This window comes from Varroa destructor, unplaced genomic scaffold (genome assembly GCF_002443255.2).
Source record: "Varroa destructor unplaced genomic scaffold, Vdes_3.0 BEIS01000001.1, whole genome shotgun sequence".
Classification (NCBI taxonomy): domain Eukaryota; kingdom Metazoa; phylum Arthropoda; class Arachnida; order Mesostigmata; family Varroidae; genus Varroa; species Varroa destructor.
In genome coordinates, this window is record NW_019211454.1 from 37,376,288 (window position 1) to 37,393,972 (window position 17,685).

The 17,685-nt window shown below is 41.5% G+C and overlaps 1 protein-coding gene and 2 long non-coding RNA genes across 11 annotated transcripts in view; 1 reads left to right on the forward strand and 2 right to left on the reverse strand.

Annotated features, from left to right (window-relative positions):
- The window catches only part of LOC147758602 (uncharacterized), a 41,842-nt gene extending 27,791 nt beyond the window's left edge, over positions 1-14,051 (reverse strand). The window contains exons 1-3 of one of the 7 annotated variants that reach the window (XR_015319148.1): positions 13,889-14,000; positions 12,637-12,789; positions 11,711-11,939 (exon numbers count right to left, since the gene is read on the reverse strand). This is a non-coding gene — a long non-coding RNA (uncharacterized LOC147758602). The other 6 variants (XR_015319153.1, XR_015319152.1, XR_015319151.1 and 3 more) reach the window with 6 other exon arrangements.
- The window catches only part of LOC111244063 (uncharacterized), a 58,459-nt gene that overhangs the window by 19,150 nt on the left and 21,624 nt on the right, over positions 1-17,685 (forward strand). The window contains exon 1 of one of the 3 annotated variants that reach the window (XM_022790655.2): positions 4,828-5,608. The exons of 1 other annotated variant lie outside the window; for it this stretch is intronic. The gene's annotated coding sequence lies outside the window, so the exon portion shown is untranslated. Of the gene's footprint in view, positions 1-4,827; positions 5,609-14,117; positions 14,255-17,685 lie in introns of those variants that run through there. One more of the 3 variants, XM_086977426.1, reaches the window with a different exon arrangement.
- On the reverse strand, positions 15,304-16,557 carry LOC147758603 (uncharacterized). Its single transcript, XR_015319156.1, has 2 exons — positions 16,163-16,557; positions 15,304-15,912 (listed from the first exon to the last, which is right to left on the reverse strand). It is a non-coding gene; the product is annotated as an uncharacterized LOC147758603 (long non-coding RNA).

Here is a 17,685-nt window from a genome sequence, read left to right on the forward strand (position 1 = left end):
TCCCCTAGTTAGGACAACTGTACTGGTACTTGTTATATTGTTATGAACGACGTCGTAATTGTCGTTGTGTTCAGCACCTTTTCTAGGAATCGTAGCATTGGAAGCTCTAATCAATGCGACAGTGAGAATGTTTTGTTATCAGCTGTGCCCGTCTTTCTGCCAGGCCCCATTGTACCTGGGCTAATTTAACGAGCAAGTGGCACCGTCTGCCCTACCTGACCGACAGCCGGCACCGATCGAAAATCGTGCCCCAACTCCATGCAGATCAGCCGAATGCTATGCCCGCTTTGGTAATTTTAAAAAATACAAGACTACCGAACACTTGCAACACAATACGAGCCGATCCATAGAGTTTTCATTAATATTACAATTTAACTTGTAATTTAGCTTAATTGTAGTTCTCGTGAGAAAAACGCAGCTGTAAAAACTGAAGACGGCTGAAAGATTTAGAAAAGATCGACGTAAGAGGTACCGCTTCTGTCATGTTCATCATCTGCCGACATTTAATGGTTCGTGTGTCATAGACAGTAAATTATTGGAAAAATATAATTTTTACATATATAAAGAATTATTTTGAGTTCACTTAAAGATTTTTGGTTTTTTTTTTTCGTTAGCTGAAAGGATTACACGTATCGAGGGAGTAATCGTTATATTGTCTCCATAAGGTCGTTTATTAGATTTCGACTGGTTTCGCGGAAGCGCTATAAAGTCTTACTTTCGCCAAATGGATAAGTTGTGCTTTCCCATCTAAACTAGGCACTTATTAGAATATACTTCGATTCCATAGCCAATAATAACAGCCGCCTTTACCCGTCGGTGCTAGGATCTCGCCTTTTCCCACCTGAACTGTACAATGGCTTCTATCTTTCTACCAGGAATGTTTTGTGCGCGCGCCAGATTGAAATAAGTGAAACAGGCGGCAGACGCACCGGATAGTCTGAGAATGGCAATCCTGATAGCATTCACGTGTTGCAAGGCTGCTTTAGCGCGTGTTTGGCATCTAAAGGCAGCTGCCCTGAAAAGATAAACTAAATACTTAATTCGATTTCTCTGCTCGGGGCATATAAGATTTGTGCTACCGTTAGCACCTTTCTTTTATACTTAGATACGGTTTCCTGTTCAGAAGAGAACAGCTTAATAAGCAAGAGAAAGGTGACAAAGCACAAGTTGGTAAATAATTATGCTAAAGCACATGAGTATTTTGTGATTCTTACGGAACGCCAAATCCAGATATAATGCAACAGTGTCTTTAGTGGAGGTAGACAGATCTATACAGAAGAACGCCCCTACACGCTGACGTTACATGATCGCCTTGACGGAAAGGAACATATGCTTTCAAACCTGACGTCCATGCTAGCTTTTAACCGAGGCTCGTCTGTCAGAACGTGCGGATTGCTACAATCTGTCGGAGATCAGAAATTTATCATATTGGCAAAAATGGCTTTGGACAAATATGACTAATTTAACTAAGATGGAAATAGCTTGAACCATTCATTACATTGACAATCTCCAATGGACGAAACAATACGGACAGTGATAGTTCAAAAAGACTGTGTAAATATATTATCAGTTACGCCGTAAATACACATCACTAGCACGGATATGGAACAACTAAACCTACTTGCTACCATTATTTACTGAAATAAGTAAAAGGCGCGACAGCAGCGTCTCTGAAGCTTGACTAAGCCCACCTTCAAGTAGATCTAGTAATAACTCGGGACAGCTAAAGCTCTTTCTCGAAGCAAGCTCTTCATCACTCCGAGTCTAGCCACTGATTAGATCTCTCTTTAGGCTATCTGCAATAATCAATCAATCGATCCCTCCTAAAAACAACACTGACAGTGACGATTGGTGAAACGCTACGGCCGAAAAAGTACTACAAATTAATTATTACTGATCTTTAAACTTCCGATAGTTTGACCATGCTTGTGTACTCATTTATCGGATATTTAACAAGACACAGAAGTGTTTGTGATTGCGTGCTTGGCCGAGATTCGGCAGGAAAAGTTAATTGTTGCATTGTAACTTTTGGCGACCTTTAGCTGTTTTTCGGCATCAAAATATATTTGACTGGCGACACGCTACAACTCTCTGTCCAACCAACGATTTTTCAATGGGCAGCTTTGCCCCGTCCAACTACCGTCTTTCGTTCGTTCTTCCTCCATCGTTGGAGACAGAGTGTTTTTCCTTTCTTCTTTCTTATCATAGTCTTGGTCTCGCTCAAGTATTCTATCAGGCTGGTTACTTGATTACTGACGAGCAACTAATGTCGGATCATTACTGCCGCTCTTCCATAATTTTACGCCGTGTTCGTCTACGGCGACTTCTGCAAACGGTCTGAATCGCGCGGTCGTCATTCGTTCACTGAACAAACGGTGAGCACAATGTAACAAGTAGAAACTAGTCCCTTTATACCGCCGGATCAGACGGTTGGGGAGAAAAAACTGTTAGAAATGGGCATGTAATAAGCATCTGATATTATTTGTAGCTGCGACTGAAGGGCCGACCGCCTAGCTAATCAAATTTAGTCAGTCTGGTTACAACAACATCTATGCGACACATTATGAAGATGTACGCGCTTAAGTATTTTATAAAATATTGCTCACGACTCACTCTGTATACTTTAGGTCTAATCTGTTCCTATAATTATAAATATAAACAAGTATTTAATAGCAAAGCGAAGGGTGCTGCCATCAGAGTCACTCCAGAAGCCTAGGTAGATACTATACATTATATGTATGACACAAGGTGCGTCTTATGTCGTCTGATATGAATACGGCATAATTCTTATGACGTTTCGTCCTGACCCCTAAGCAGCTGCTTCCAATAGTTTAGTTGTTGTCAACGCCTAGGGTTACCTAGCATGATATTTGGTGTCGCTTGTGAACTGGAGTAAGCTATAAATCATAGTTAGCCCGAACAGAGCAGTGTACTGAAGGCTAAATGCTTTTCTTTTTGAGCGTTGTACACGTACAACGGTTTTTGGAAGGTCAAGTCGACTTAATCGGCGACGGGTTTGTTTTTCTGTCTCGGCGCATTTTTCTTACTGTGAAGTTTTTTCCCGGAAAGCGTCGTTATTTTTGATGACGCGATGCAAAGTATACGATTTGTGGCACTAAAAACAACCAAACCTTCTCGGAACCTGATGGTAACAACCATCCGAAACGCGAAATTGAAAACCGGACACATTGGCTTGTTTATTTCTATCTAATTTTTTTGATCGACTCACCTACAGTGAATTTCTATCGATGCACTGTTTAGTAAATATTTTAACTATTTGTTTTCTTCTCTAATCTGAGAAAGCTACTACGTATTAATAACAGTCAAAAATCTGGTGATTAAATTATTCTATGACAGGTAAGTAGGTGCCTATTCTATGATAGATGTGTATACAAGAGCGGAAAATAACAAACATACCGGATCATATGTATAGGCCGGTGTTCGTAAGGAAGTAAAGTCTACCCTAGTAGTTGTTTTGGACGTCACTTTGAATGTATAATGAGCAAGGGAACATGGTTGGCAATCGAAATCGAAGCTACTATTATTATATGCTTGCTTCGTTTGTGCCTAGAAAAGATACATAGGCTATTCAAGTTATCCCTTGAAGCAAGAAGTACCTCTCACGATATCATGACGCCATATTGCCTGACTTATAATTAGCAAGGCATTTCAATGAAAAAATCATGGCCTATGCGGAGCAAAGCAGACGACCATGCATCAATATGGCACAGATCTGTCCAAATCCAATCAAAATTCTGTTCGAGTATCCGTTTCCTGTCGCTTTAAATCGTACTGCCAGTTGGCGCTTAGAAGATGCAGTTATAATGTATAATTGGTGCGTTAGGTAGAACTTATGCTGCAGTATACGAGTAAATCTATTTAACTTCACCTACAGCCATAAAGGCAGATGTAGTCTTTGTCGAACTTTTTATGTTATTTAAATTTTCTTACTGCTCGCACCATTCGATTGAAGTGGAACTCTAGATTTGAAGAACTGAGCACTCTTAGTCCGTTTAGCACCGTTTTAATCTTAGGTGAATGTCGTTTAACCCTACAAGTACGCGTCAAACGTTTATCAACAGGGAAAGCGATGGAAAATGTATTAGAAAAGCGCCGTATGTATGGTAGGATATTCTCGTATAATATATATCACAAAATTGAGCTTGTCGTACAACATAAACTTGCTTGTTGTAGATTGGGTCATTGTTTAGGTGCGGCTTTAACGCATAGCCTTACGTGTATATGCCAGAGAGAAACCAACGAATACCCGAACTTCAGTGTGTAGACATCTACAAACCGATGGTGTGTCCTTAACCTCGTTTCCTCTCCTTGCTGCACTTTAAAGGTTAGGGCGTATTCAGGCCAAAGCCTGTAACCCCTGACTCATATCTTTCTGTTCTTTTTCCCCCTAGAAATTGTTACCTAGAGGAGCACTACGTTATATACGACCGGGCGTCATATACGACCACGAACTGCAGCGCCGAAAGGACACGTTACGCCCTCGTAGGCTCATTACTCTGTATCATTCGCTGAGTCACTCACCTCTCTTCCTCCCTTTCTCCGATCAGACTACGTTCCTCACCGAAGTCGTGTACAGCTGAGTCACGCTCGTTGGCGTGCTGTGGCGTGTTTACGAAAACGTGTCTAGTATCGTAAGGTTTGGATGCCAGGGTGTCGGACCGTGTGTCTGACTGGTCCATTAGCTTTTCTATGTGTAAGGTGGGTTGAAAGCGGTTAGAAGAGACGTTGCCAATAGTTGGAGAGGCTGCTTTCAGTAAGCGGCAGTTTGCTACAAAATACGGACGTACAAACAGGCGGACGATGGAACAGCACACTGGAAGCATAATAGAACCACGTATTGCGCGTAAATAGTTTTCCGACAGTTTTACAAGCTGGTCGTGAGTGGAAAATGACCATTGGCTAAAACTCACTCTACAAACGAATGTGACTCGATAAGTGAAAGGCGTAAATCTAATAATTTATAAGTAAAAGCTGTTTACGGTTGTCGTAAACATTTATTGTGTGTGACGACTATGCCCCTACGTACATCTGTATCAATTCAGTCGGATGTGCGTATCTGCTGCGGACGTGATGACACAACAGCTGTACGGTTGGCCATTCCCTTTGTAATGAACAAGCCGTCTGTGGCAACGACGACGACATAGTTGATCATAAAGTTAGAACAGTATTTCTGGCCGATTAATAATTTGTTCAGTGTCCGATATTCGCTGAACGCGGCGGGACTAATCATCTGACAGAAATATCAAGTGAAATACGAGCGAAAACGACTTCGTTCTCAAAGTTACCAACGGTTCTTGACACGTACAGCGATGACGGTCGGGATGCCACTTCTGCCGACCCTTCTACTGCAAGCGTCATCAAGTCAAATGGTTGACTGCTATGGCGTGTCACGTCCAGTTGATTTCTGAATGATGAGGAAATAAGCACTCAACTACGTATAGAGCGACGCAATCTGACGGGACGAGTTGTATCGCATCAAGGTGCTGAATTTCTGCGTGAGTCGCTGGCCAATCTGGAGGTGCGTATTGACAGAGGACTTTATGGTCGTCGCTTGTCGCTCCGTTTAGCAACGAATCAGCCTATGTTGGTAAGTGATTCGACGTAGTTATTAATGTTTACGCTTGTCCCATGTTGACAGACAACTAAGATATCGATATCGTGCATAGCTAATGTTGCTTCTGTCCAAAACAAACAAAAAAAAAAAGTAGAACTGCACATTCTAGTATAATAGGAACTCTTTTATGTTATAGCGTTAGCATGAATTTTGTTTGAGTAGTTCGGTGGCGAACAGGGCTTTGACGAAAAAAGAGCTCATCTACTATGGGTTGTGGTTTTTCACTGGAAGTTCGAGCTGAGCTCTTAAGACTTTCCACCGGGTCCAGCATCAGCGACGGCCGACTACGGCTTCAATGACTTTGTTCGGTAGCTCAGAGCTAGTTTTCTTGTCTTCCCCTAGATAATCGTGGTCACTTGTTCTCTGTTAAGCTAAGATGGTTGCCGGTTGCTCCATGGGCAGGTGCACTGTGTTGGGGTGAAAATGAAATAAACAGTGGGCGAAATGCTGCATCGTGAAGCAATTGCCTAGGGCATTCATGCATGCAAAACGTTAGACGCACTCGCGACTCGTGGAGACGCTTTCCCTCGGAAGAGACTTGAGCGAAAAATGAACTGAAGCTGAGGAGAAAACTAGGGACATCCATAATGTGAGAGGCAGGCAACTGACATCCTGACTGAGAGCTTTACGATGTCGCCATGTTGGGCGGTTGAAAGCGCCTATTTCAGGTGTCAAGACTAAAGCATCCATCGACCAAATGCTTGCTTCGTTGGTTGGTCGATTGGGCGGCTCGCGGCCTTATCTTTCGTTGCGTTTTGGCCTATTCGGTCACCCTTGCGAACGGCACAAGAAGGTCGTCTAATAAAAATGGTCATGATTCTGAGCAGATAGATACACAATAACGAATAGGAAGAAAACTTGTTCCATGGTCTGCGCGGCAGAACATCGCGACGACAACAGAAACAGATCAGTTGTTGTTTACTTACTGCAACTTCCATGAGGTATCCCGCCAAACATAATGGAACGCATTTGTTGTTCGAGCCTATATCTGGTGTGCAGGTGAGCTTCGTCCGCATATACCGCCGCTATGTGTAAACATTCAGTACTACAATATATATATATATATATATAATAAATACGAAGCGAGCATATACGCAGCGAATCGAGCGGCAGCCTAAAGTCGCATAACATAGAATCCGCGTTGATCATACACTTTGATATGACGCACGGTTGTAGCAGTGAAATATCTATATATATATAGACTTGTTGACAGAATATGTACGTCTGTGTTTTTGAGATATTAATCAAATTAAGTCATATATATAAAAAATTGATTTCAGACAAAATAATTTGCTAGTCACTGACATTTTCCTCGGTTATCCTAGGGTAGTCGTCGTCAAAAAATCACTGTTTTTTGGCATTGTTGTGCTTGGAGTCAAGACCGCGTTCGATAACAAGCCCACTCTTCTAAATACTAATTAATATTGTCCCGCATGTCTACCATGAATGAACCATTTGGCATATAGTTCTGGAGATCTGATACGAAGCAGCAAATTGGGAATTGCTAAATATGTGCACGTCAATGAAACACATTTATCTGGAACTAATAGATATACCAGCGGAACTAAAGTAGTATCCGCTGTTTTTGTTATCAACTCGAGACGCTAAATTCTGATCCAAAATATAATAGGTAATAAAATCTGGGCTAAATGACTGAACCCATTCATCTAGATATAGCGAGAAGTCAATTGTAGCAGATTAGTTGCCAGTCGTATTAGGATTCTGCGTACAGAAATAATAATATTATAAAGTAATAACTTTTAAAAATCGTAATAGACGAGGAAACACGGGACATGGTACACGACACTACGTCACAAAAAAAGTAGCCCATAATTTACATATAACAATGATAGTCTTAATAAACTGGATGCACTATCCGACCCAGCTACCGAAGCAGATCTGAAACGAAGCTACTGTGGCCGCCATCGTTGGCTTTGGTATTGGCACTGCTAGCGTCGGAGCAAACCAGTCTGATAGACGGATGGTATGATCGCGGACAGAACCGTTTCCGAGCGGATGACGAATGGCTCCCAGTCGTTTACAGTGATCGCAGTTGCTTTTGATGGAACGGTGTGTCGAAGTCGAGAGCCAGAAAGGAACGGTGCGTCAGTCGTCACGCTTCATTCAAAAAGTGGCCATTTTTTTTCTCTCGTTTTCATCGTACTGCAGTGGTCGACGCCATTACGTGTGCCGCTGCCGGCGTGCCGCTTTAGTACTCGAGGTCATTGACATTAGCACTCGGCCGGCTGCATCGCGAACTCGAGCTAGCTGATCGCAGATTGAGTCAGCAAATGGAACGGGATTGTTGTAGCTTCGACGAAAGCAGGTGAAATAACTAAGGGAAACGTAATTCATGGAAGTAGAATTGAAGGAGTCCAATACGATAGGGAAAAGGAGCAGCACTGGCAAGTTGCTGAACACAATGTTGCCTTTCCGAACCAATAGGCCACTGCCAGCCAAATAAAGAAGCTGTCGGCCGTTGGCAATGAAATATCGTGCGAAGATCAGGAACAAATCAAGCGAGCCGTAGACCCGCTTGAGTGGACGTTCGTAGCCCACCACCGTATCGTTACGATGTTTATTTACGGTACCTAATGTCCACTAGCGGCAAAGGTCCGACAAATATATACATCGACTCTGACATAAAAATGTATATGTATGTACTTATGAATGTATATGTATGGCAGTTTATTTGCTACTTTTGTCAACGTCCGTCCCTCCATTTATGGCAAATATTACAGATTATCGCCTGCTGCTGCAGCCACCTCTTTTGTCACCACGATTCTTTAAAATGGCGAAAAGTAACACCAACAAAAAACAGCAAATAACTATAAAAAAAAATGCAAACAACTGAATCCTTTTTATGCTCCTCTTCATAGTCATACAAGCATAATTGGCTATGACAAATACTCAAAAGTAAATTTGGTTGAGGCAAATATTTACCGGAATTTTATTTGTACGATTTCAAATGCCAAAAGCTAAAGACTTTTTTTGCGAACGCAACAGGAAAAAAGATACAATATCTCGATTGCAAGACCAACAGGACCAGTTCCAAGGTGTTATGTACCTATGACGGATCCTGCAACTTGCCTCGTCTGAATACAAGGACAAATGAGCGAAGATTAATCGCATCAGCGAAGGTATCACTTTGTTATTGATGCGTTTCTACCAAGACACATGACAGAGACAAATTCTACGTCCTGTATTGCCTTTGTGCGTCCTATCAGACGGCTGGCCCAACGCGAATGTCCGTTCCGCACAATGTGTTCCTAAAATTAGCAGGCCAATATGTCAGCCACTAAGCTGTCGTTACCTACATGTAAAATGCACGGATGCATCTCGAAAGAGGAAAGTTTACTTACTAATTGTTGTTGCTTCGTAACTTTTAAGATCATCAGAGCCATACAAAATAATCTAAACAAAGTTGCTGTGTTGAATAATTCGGTCAGAGTTATATTACTTAATCAGAATAAGTGGGAATCAACTTATTATCTACAGTTTGCGCACCAACACGACACGATATAATATTATTATCGTAACGTCTTACTTTAAAATATGCATTCGACAATCAGAAACAATCAATAAAAGTAACGGGAAAGTCCGCGTACCTAGCAAATATGAGTTTTCATAGGGTTATGCATTGTAAGCTTTGCGCATTTTATCTTTAGGTTTATAGATCGATTTATCCCAGGCCGTATCTGTTCATTCCAGCAGAACAGATCGAAAGACCGATCTTGAAGGGCTGTTTACGTACGGGCAGAAAAAACATTATACAAAGAAACACGTTGGTATTTTCGACTCTGTAACCGGTCTAAACTAATCTCGATAGATCGTCATGAGCCTTTCAATTCAACAGCGCCATTATTTTTTTTACAAAAGACGCAAGTTTCTCTGTAATCCCGTGAGGTCTGTGTATCAAATAAGAATCTTCATACCTTTCATCATACTTCGTACACCAGTATGCCCGCTCCCTCACAATAGGAGGTGTCCACCAGCAAATTCGAGAAATTTCCTATTGAGAGTTATATTTAAAAGAAAAGACGAGCCGCATCACCCATCTCTATGGAAGGCAATTCTGAGAAGAAGTTACCACTACTACAAGCTTCTGGCGTATCTTATCAAACGCCGGCTGATGCGGTTCTTGGAAGGCTGTCTCTGTATCTCAGCTGAATAGCGCAATTCTGCTCAGGACAATCCATCCTGACGCCGTTCGACATGTTGCTTTAGAAGGTATGCCGTATTAGTCACAGAACAGAGCTTTTTGTTGTATTCGCGGGATGCAGGTCAGCGTTTGGTATGACTCTAAAAAAGCATTTTAACAAAGGTTGCCAGATTCGGTGTACACTTTGTCAGGCCTATGCACCAAGAGAATTCGCTTGGTACAGATAATGGAATAATTCGGTTAAAATCGTCCGGCAACTAACTGGCGTGCCACAGGATGATTATATTATGGCCATTGCTGTTCTCGCTGCTGCAGAACGATTTACCATTTCTAGTTCAGAACCCGGCGTGTCAGGTAATAGCGCTGTTTTATGTTGATGACCATGTGATTTTTGGAAGCAGATTAAGCAAGCTCTAACTGGGCTGATACTGCACGCGGAAGAGAGTGAATTGTGTATCAACGTCGACTGGACAGATGCCGTCCGCTCGAAAACCGCTTTGCTACATCCGATACACTGCACCTAGACCTCAAAATGTGTGAACGCCTTCAACAATTGAACCTCAACAGGGTGCTTTACAGACGATGTACCGAAAACGAATGATGCAAATTGGACTGACTGTGCTTAAAATAAAAATGGTGCGGGTTGCTTCATACGGAATCTGGATGCTCCTCTCGCCAATACAATCTAAAGAATTTTACTGAATTAAGCTTGGGTTCTTACGCGGGCCATTAGACTATATCGCCCATCGTTCGATAAATACGTGTATCTTCTAAACGACACACTGCTATTTATAGTGAATCTAAAATGCAGGTTCAAACTCCTTGCTACTTCTGCCCACCTGGAGTTCATTAGCACATGGGAGAGAAAAAAGGCAAAGAAAGATTCCGACTATTGCAAAGTGGGAACGGTAATTAAGGAAACTTGGTTACACAGTAACACGTTTTACGGTATATAGGTTTTATCACAGATTCTCTGAATTTTTACTTGCCGGCTGCTATGTATATGTATGCAAGATGTGGTGCAATACGCCCCATTGATCACGTAACATCATGTGCCGCGGTATTTTCGCTGGGCAGTTTCTCTCATTGAGCACACCAATCATATAAGCTTTTTAAATGTTTAGGTTATATATAAAAATATAAAAATATAAAAATTTACTCTAAATTCTAGATTCTGAAATTTCGAATTTCGAGTCCATACGTTTACATACGTTAAACGTACTATCATAAACACAAACGATCTGGAAATATGTCATTTAAACTATATTAACTCCCTCAGCCGACCACTTATTCAATAGCTAGCCTTAATCTAGCTTATTCTAGGTAAAAACAAATATGGCAGCTAATTTTACGAGAGCTTCCAGAGCTATTCTGATCCATGTCTTTTTACGTGTACCAGTAATAGATTTATATAGCTTATGTAGGAATCTGGGCGAAGAAAACTTATGCCGGTTTTCACCAAGTATTTTTTGGCAAAAATGAACCACGATACCACAAGTACAATTTTGATCTTGTAATTTTCTGTCTTTCAGACACGTTTGTTAATTTTTTTTATGATCACGGTTGATTCACAATACGAAACACTTTTCAGTATTTTTTCTTGCCTAATTCTTTAATTTCCGGATGGCAGAATAGTCACAGTCGGACAGCTATTTAGCCTATAGCACACTTTTGACGGAGAGAAATCATACCTATAAACGTAGCGTCAAGTAGACTACTAAGTGAGCGGATAATGACAGTAATAGTTTTTTTTTTTGGTAAGGAAGAAGTGCTTACGATGGCAAGCGTTATATACCAACAATTATAGACATGAACCTGTTGGTCGGACTGAAGCTTCAAGGATCTAAATTAACACTAAAGCCTTGTCTGACTTCGTGTGGAGGCAGACGGAAGCTCAGGATAAGGGTGGGGAATCGGGATTTTTGAACTTTTTATTGAAGTGACTGACATTCTGCATGAACGGCGCTAGCGCCGTCGGTGAAATAAGGCCGTCGAAGGGAGGGCTTCCCCTCCAGCGATGCAAAGCGCGCCACCGTGCTGCTTTCATTAACAGAGTAACTGCTGCTTGATACGTTTCGTTCCTCTTCAGAGGCCGGACTCATGTTGGAATATGGAAAAAATAAATTAGGCGTCACTGAACGACTGTAAAAGCAAGCGGAAGATAGGTACGGGTTTTTTAAAATACAAGCAACGAACTGTTTTAGAAAATTCATCATAATTACCGCTCTATCTCAGTGTCTGTAGTAAAACTTGTAAACGCTGTAACTGATGCGTCTAGAGTGGATCATTCCATAATCAATAGCCTTAAGAAGCCTATGTTAAATTTCAATGTGATTACCACAAAAGTTGAAAAAAGCAAAAGTTCAATTCGAATATGCAACAGTTCAGTGAATCACAGTTAGTTATATATGGATTGGCTGCGTCATGCATGCATGCATGCATGCATGGTGGTCACTCGCAAAACAAGATCCTACATAGACTGCGCGCAACGAAGACCTTTTAAAACTCCTTGTCCTTTTAGCATTTGCACTTGAACATGAAATAGATAAGATGCCATTACTTAGTAAAATAAAGCGACGAAAATTATTTCATTGATAATATATGCTCCTCTGACCGACTGAGCTATACAGTGATTTTTCTTAAGAAGGTTCGCCTTTTCCATATCGGCATATATTAGAACAAATAGCAACTTTAAAATTTACATATTGTGTTCAGCTTTGTCCCTTGAAGACCTATACCTATATAGAGGGCCGATCAGTGCAGGCCCAGTAACCATTACACGACCCTGGTTTTATCAATAGCAGGGTACAGATAGTAATTCTTGCCGATCTAAACTTACAAAATTTCTTTCATTAAGTATCGAACGAAATAGAAGGCGTCCATTGAAACTGTCTGTAGCACAAGCTTGACTAGTCCAAGCGATAGGTTCGATGCGAAGTTTTCCGTGATCTCGTGCGACTACGTCGGCTAACCACGCAGCGGTGTGGACCCTCTTAAATCACCGATTAGGTCATGAACTTCATTACTAAGCGCAGCTACTTTTCTGTCACACACTTCAGTCGAATACGTACTGTCGATAGCTAGCTTGGCTGTCTTCGTAGTCGTTCCCGATTTTCGCGGGTAAAAGAACACTCTACTGGGGATTCGACTAACCTATCGCCTACGGAATACGCCGCCTTAAGCGAGACGTTTTTCACGTGAGCATATTTGAAATTGGCTTATGTTATGATCACTGGAAGAGCCAAAAGCAGCGATTTTCATGTTTAATAACCCCCCTACAACAAGCACCTAGTTAGAAATGAGATGTAATAATAACAGATAATAAGTATCTAATAAACCTACTACCGAATCGCAAAAAGGTCAGTGGTTTTGCCGTTTGTTTCGTCTAAAACTAGAACTAGTTTCATTTTCATTTCAGTCTTACTAAAGCTCAGAGCTATTTTAGGTGACGCTAACTATTGATACCTAAGAACCTTTGGCTTTTTTTTTTGCTAGCAGCATATCGAATCGTGCCTTTGCTTGGCCTCCGAATACAGCACTACGACTAACAGGTTTGGCGTCCACAAGTGCAATGCATTGCCGGTCTATGCGCAAATGCAAGACCTTTATCTAGATTATGTAGACATCGCTCACTGTTCCATTGTTGAATCGATTTGAACACGCTTCGTCTAGTGCTGCCTAGCACAGGGAAATTGTAGCGTCCTCAATCTAGAGCCTCTTCTACCGATGCTATTACGTGATGATCATATGAGACGTATACTTGTTGCATTGCAGGGAATCCACTACAGTTGAAACGGAAGCTCTATTTATGCGTGGATATAAAGATTTTTTACAGCCATTGGCGTGATAAACACCCCAGCAGTAGTCTAAAAGTTTGCTAGCAGAGATAGCGTTTATCGTTCCAATTGAGGTATGTTTCCCTTGCTTACGGTACCTCCAAGTTTTCTGGCTGAACACATGGAATAGCTTGTGGTAGTTCAGCGTCAGCCACTCAGGTCATTAGTATTCCCACAACTACTATTAGCTCACTATCGTTTGCTGAATTCAGAGGGGAGTTTGACCTAGGAAAATTTTAAGTCAATCCTACTTACAGCTGAACCACTGGACTTCGGTTGGGGCTGAGTTTCATCCATGTTTGAATATTTCCTCGACTGAGAACGAATCAATTTTCCAGCTTACTATTACTGACATGTGTTCATAAGCGCTACACCTAAAAGATGGACAATGTTTCTAAAGAGCTCATTCGTACGAACCACGAAACGTCGGGTGCACGTTTCGCGCACGCACTCATTCCGCAAGACATGCTGGAGATTCTCTATAGCAGCTGATTCAGGTGGTTGAGATTACGACAGTGTTTGATGCCCAACGTCTGAGACCTTTAGATCAAGTAGATTTGTGTCGGGTCAACGATTCGATCTGCTGGTGGAGTGGGGTGCTGTCATTGTTATAACCTCTAGGTGAGTAACAGTGATATTGTGATGTTAGACCGATAATTCGAGATAGCATCAGGCTATAGCAGCATGACCGATCGGTGTCTTATCGTTACGAAATGGAAAGTTCATTGGGAATAGCAATTTTGTAATTTTAAGATGAAACAAAACATGTTTTTTGCCAATGCTATCTTGTACGCTACTGACGTCAGTGAGAATGGTTCAAAAGCCAAGTCGAATAACAGTGAAGAAATTAGTAAAAATAGTAGCAAAAATTGAGAGATCTATAAAGGGTGCATTTTGTCGTTCACTGGACAATTTGGTTGATTTCTTTTATAAGGGGGTGATCTTCTGTGGTACGTAGTCTCGTGCACGCTCAAACAGGTATCATGCAAAAAAAAAACCAGCAATATAGTAGCATGAAGTAAAATCCCCGGTCGCATGCATATGCACGAGAGAACCTTTGCTAGGATCAATCGAGAGGTTAGGAGAAGCTTCGCAAGGTTTGTCAGGGCAATTCCTAGCTCGCACAGTGCTTATCATGTCATCGGATAAAGTTCTACATTTAAGAACACTGATGTGGTACAATCTCATAGACAGGGCAAATACAAAAGGCATTTAATTCACTTGAATTGCGACCGAAAAAGTGTCAAAATCCATGACTAACACGTGAAGCAACAAACACAATCTTTCTTATCAATTAACAATGCATATTCAAAAACAAGGATAAGAACCCGAAACAGGATATGGCCTCTTGACAACGGCACTTTCTTAAAGAAATATTTTTGTGATTTTTTTTCCATTATAAAAAAGTGATCGGTGCTCATTTGAGATGAAACAATGACCCACGATTGAATTATCTATATGAAATATTACTGCCAATAACTGTTTGCATTTGTCATATAGAACGGCACGGCACCCGAGCTCTGTAGAAGGACGCCATATTCCTGATGGGTTTAAGTCTGCGCACATATATTCCTAAATAGAACTACCACTCAACGGCCACCATCTATTTCCCTCGTCGCTAATGATAAGAACACAGTATTTTTTTTTTCGAAAAAAATACTTCGCAGAAGCAATGTAGACTTTTCTATATTTGCCTGAGAGGTAGTTTGAGCAACAGGCAGATTCTGCAATTTATTTATAACCACTATTACGACCTTGTAAGGTTCGCTTAGCTGATTAAAGATGGCACAGGTATTAACGGTCACATTCGCAAAGACATTAGCAATGTTTACGTGGAAAGATGGCTATATATAGTTGTACCTTGATATCTATGTCGACGGATCTAAAAACCCTTGTCTTGATCCGATGTTCGAGTGCTTACTGAATATAGATGTTGCACTTTTTCTCCCATGCATTTATATAATGCTTTCCAGCGTAATCAACGTTCGTATTTATGATTTGAAGGTCTGGGAAACCAAATATTATCACGTATATCCTACAGGCGCGACAGTCTACGATTCAGTTCGACGGGATGTAACGCTCTAGGCTCTTTACAAAACTGACAAGCGTCATTCTACTCAAACTGAAAAAAAATAAATGATAACCATGCCTTTGTTTGGTCCCGCGAACTTTTCTGCACTCTCATTAATGCTGCTATGTGAGCATTCGCTTGTTTCACGGGGTCTATCGTCGCTGGTTGGCCGCTGCTGGAGCGTTCGTAAGTTGAAGCTAGAAAGTTCCTGTCACAGATACGAGCCATGCAACGACAGTATTCGAAGGTTTTTTTTAAGGGTGGAATCAATTCCCGTTTCGCAATGCTATAGAAAATCGTTATGCCAACTTTAAGCCAGTATTACTAGACAACATTGATAGCTAGAGTGATAACAATGGTCTTTGGCGACCACATAAATCGCGTTTAGAGGATTCTCTGAACAAGTAAGAAGCGTTAAGCAATGCTGCAGAAGCTGAACCACGCGACCGAGTCGTTACCAAATGCCTTCGCCAAGCGGTCGTTAACAAAAGTGTTGTTGTTGCACTCAAGTTGAAGACGCTACTGAAGTGCAGTTCGTGCGTTCACTGACGAGCCAGTCTTCTTCATGCTGGCCTGTTAGCTGTTTCTTGCTTGGCTGAGGGGCCGGAAACTTCCCGTGTATCCGGCTTTTTGTCGTTGTTTCTGAACGCACAGGCGCTCCGAGGAGGGGCCATTGTCTCCGTCCAAGGCCACGGAATGATACCTATGCTGCGCCGCGATTCGCCACACGCGGGTTCATTAGCTCGATGCACACTAACGTGCCGTGTCGGCTGTGCGAGCAGCGTAATGGCTTGTGGTACAGGATAAAATCAAGTAGCACTAGAGGCAATGAGGATAACATCTGTGCCTTCCACGTGATTTCTGCTTCTTAAACGTTTTACCATTTCTACATCATGAATAAACATAAAATGATAGCGCTAATGACTGCTACTAGAACGGTCTGCTTCAGCGAAAAAAGAGCGGGAAACTTTTGCTCGATTACACGAGGCGGCCATATAGGAAGGCGGTCATATCAAATTTTCGTTTATACAACCCACTAGTTTCGCGGGAAGTCTTAAAGACGTACAACATGTAACCTCCGTGACGTATTCTAATACTGCGTATGACTGCGTCCCACTGCTGTGTTATTTGCAAGGTCTGACCGGAGCGGATCCGCATATTCTTTGCATCAATGTTTATTCCACCATTTTGGCTTCTCACTGGCCATCTAAAATAATCTCCAAACAGTTAGGGTAATGATGATACCCTAACTAGTGCACCTAGACCGGCAAGAGTCTCGGCTCTTAACAGAAGCAAATATGTACAGTATGAATCACTCGTTTCCGAAACAAATGTGACAGCATCCTATTTGAAGCTAGAATGACATTTTCTGCTCGTGTTAACATTCAGCATTATTTGGCACCACAGCTAATTCTACATGTAGGTTACCGTTACCGTAATACTAACTATATGAATGTCAGAGAAAATACTCAGAAGATCGGTATTCTTTGGTGACAACGGAATCTTCCAAGGCATTTCATGTTACTTGAAAGCTGAAATGCCTACTTAGTCTGAGTGTCGCGTGGCTTGTCGAATTTTACGGTCGTAGAAAAGTACATGTATCTATTGTCCATAAATAAACTAAGATTGAAAAGTAAATATGTTTCTCACCGTTGCGATTCCTTTATGTAGCCGCGCGCATTGCTTACATAAGCGATAGGTCCACAAAGGAAAACCTAGTAAAGTACGTGCTGTAGCTAAAATCCACTTCGACACCTTAAACACAGTATTAAGTGATCCCAATTGAATATTCCCAGTTTCTTTTCCGGGAATCAACCTCTGCGTCAAAAAGCAAACATTTCGTTATATTTTTAGACGTATCGGCTTTGGCCTGCGAACGGTGGGCCAAAACAAATGGACAGTGTTAATTCAATCTACTCACGCGAATCGAAAGCAGTAATATTGATAACGATAACATTTTTGACACTGTCAACGGAGCTGT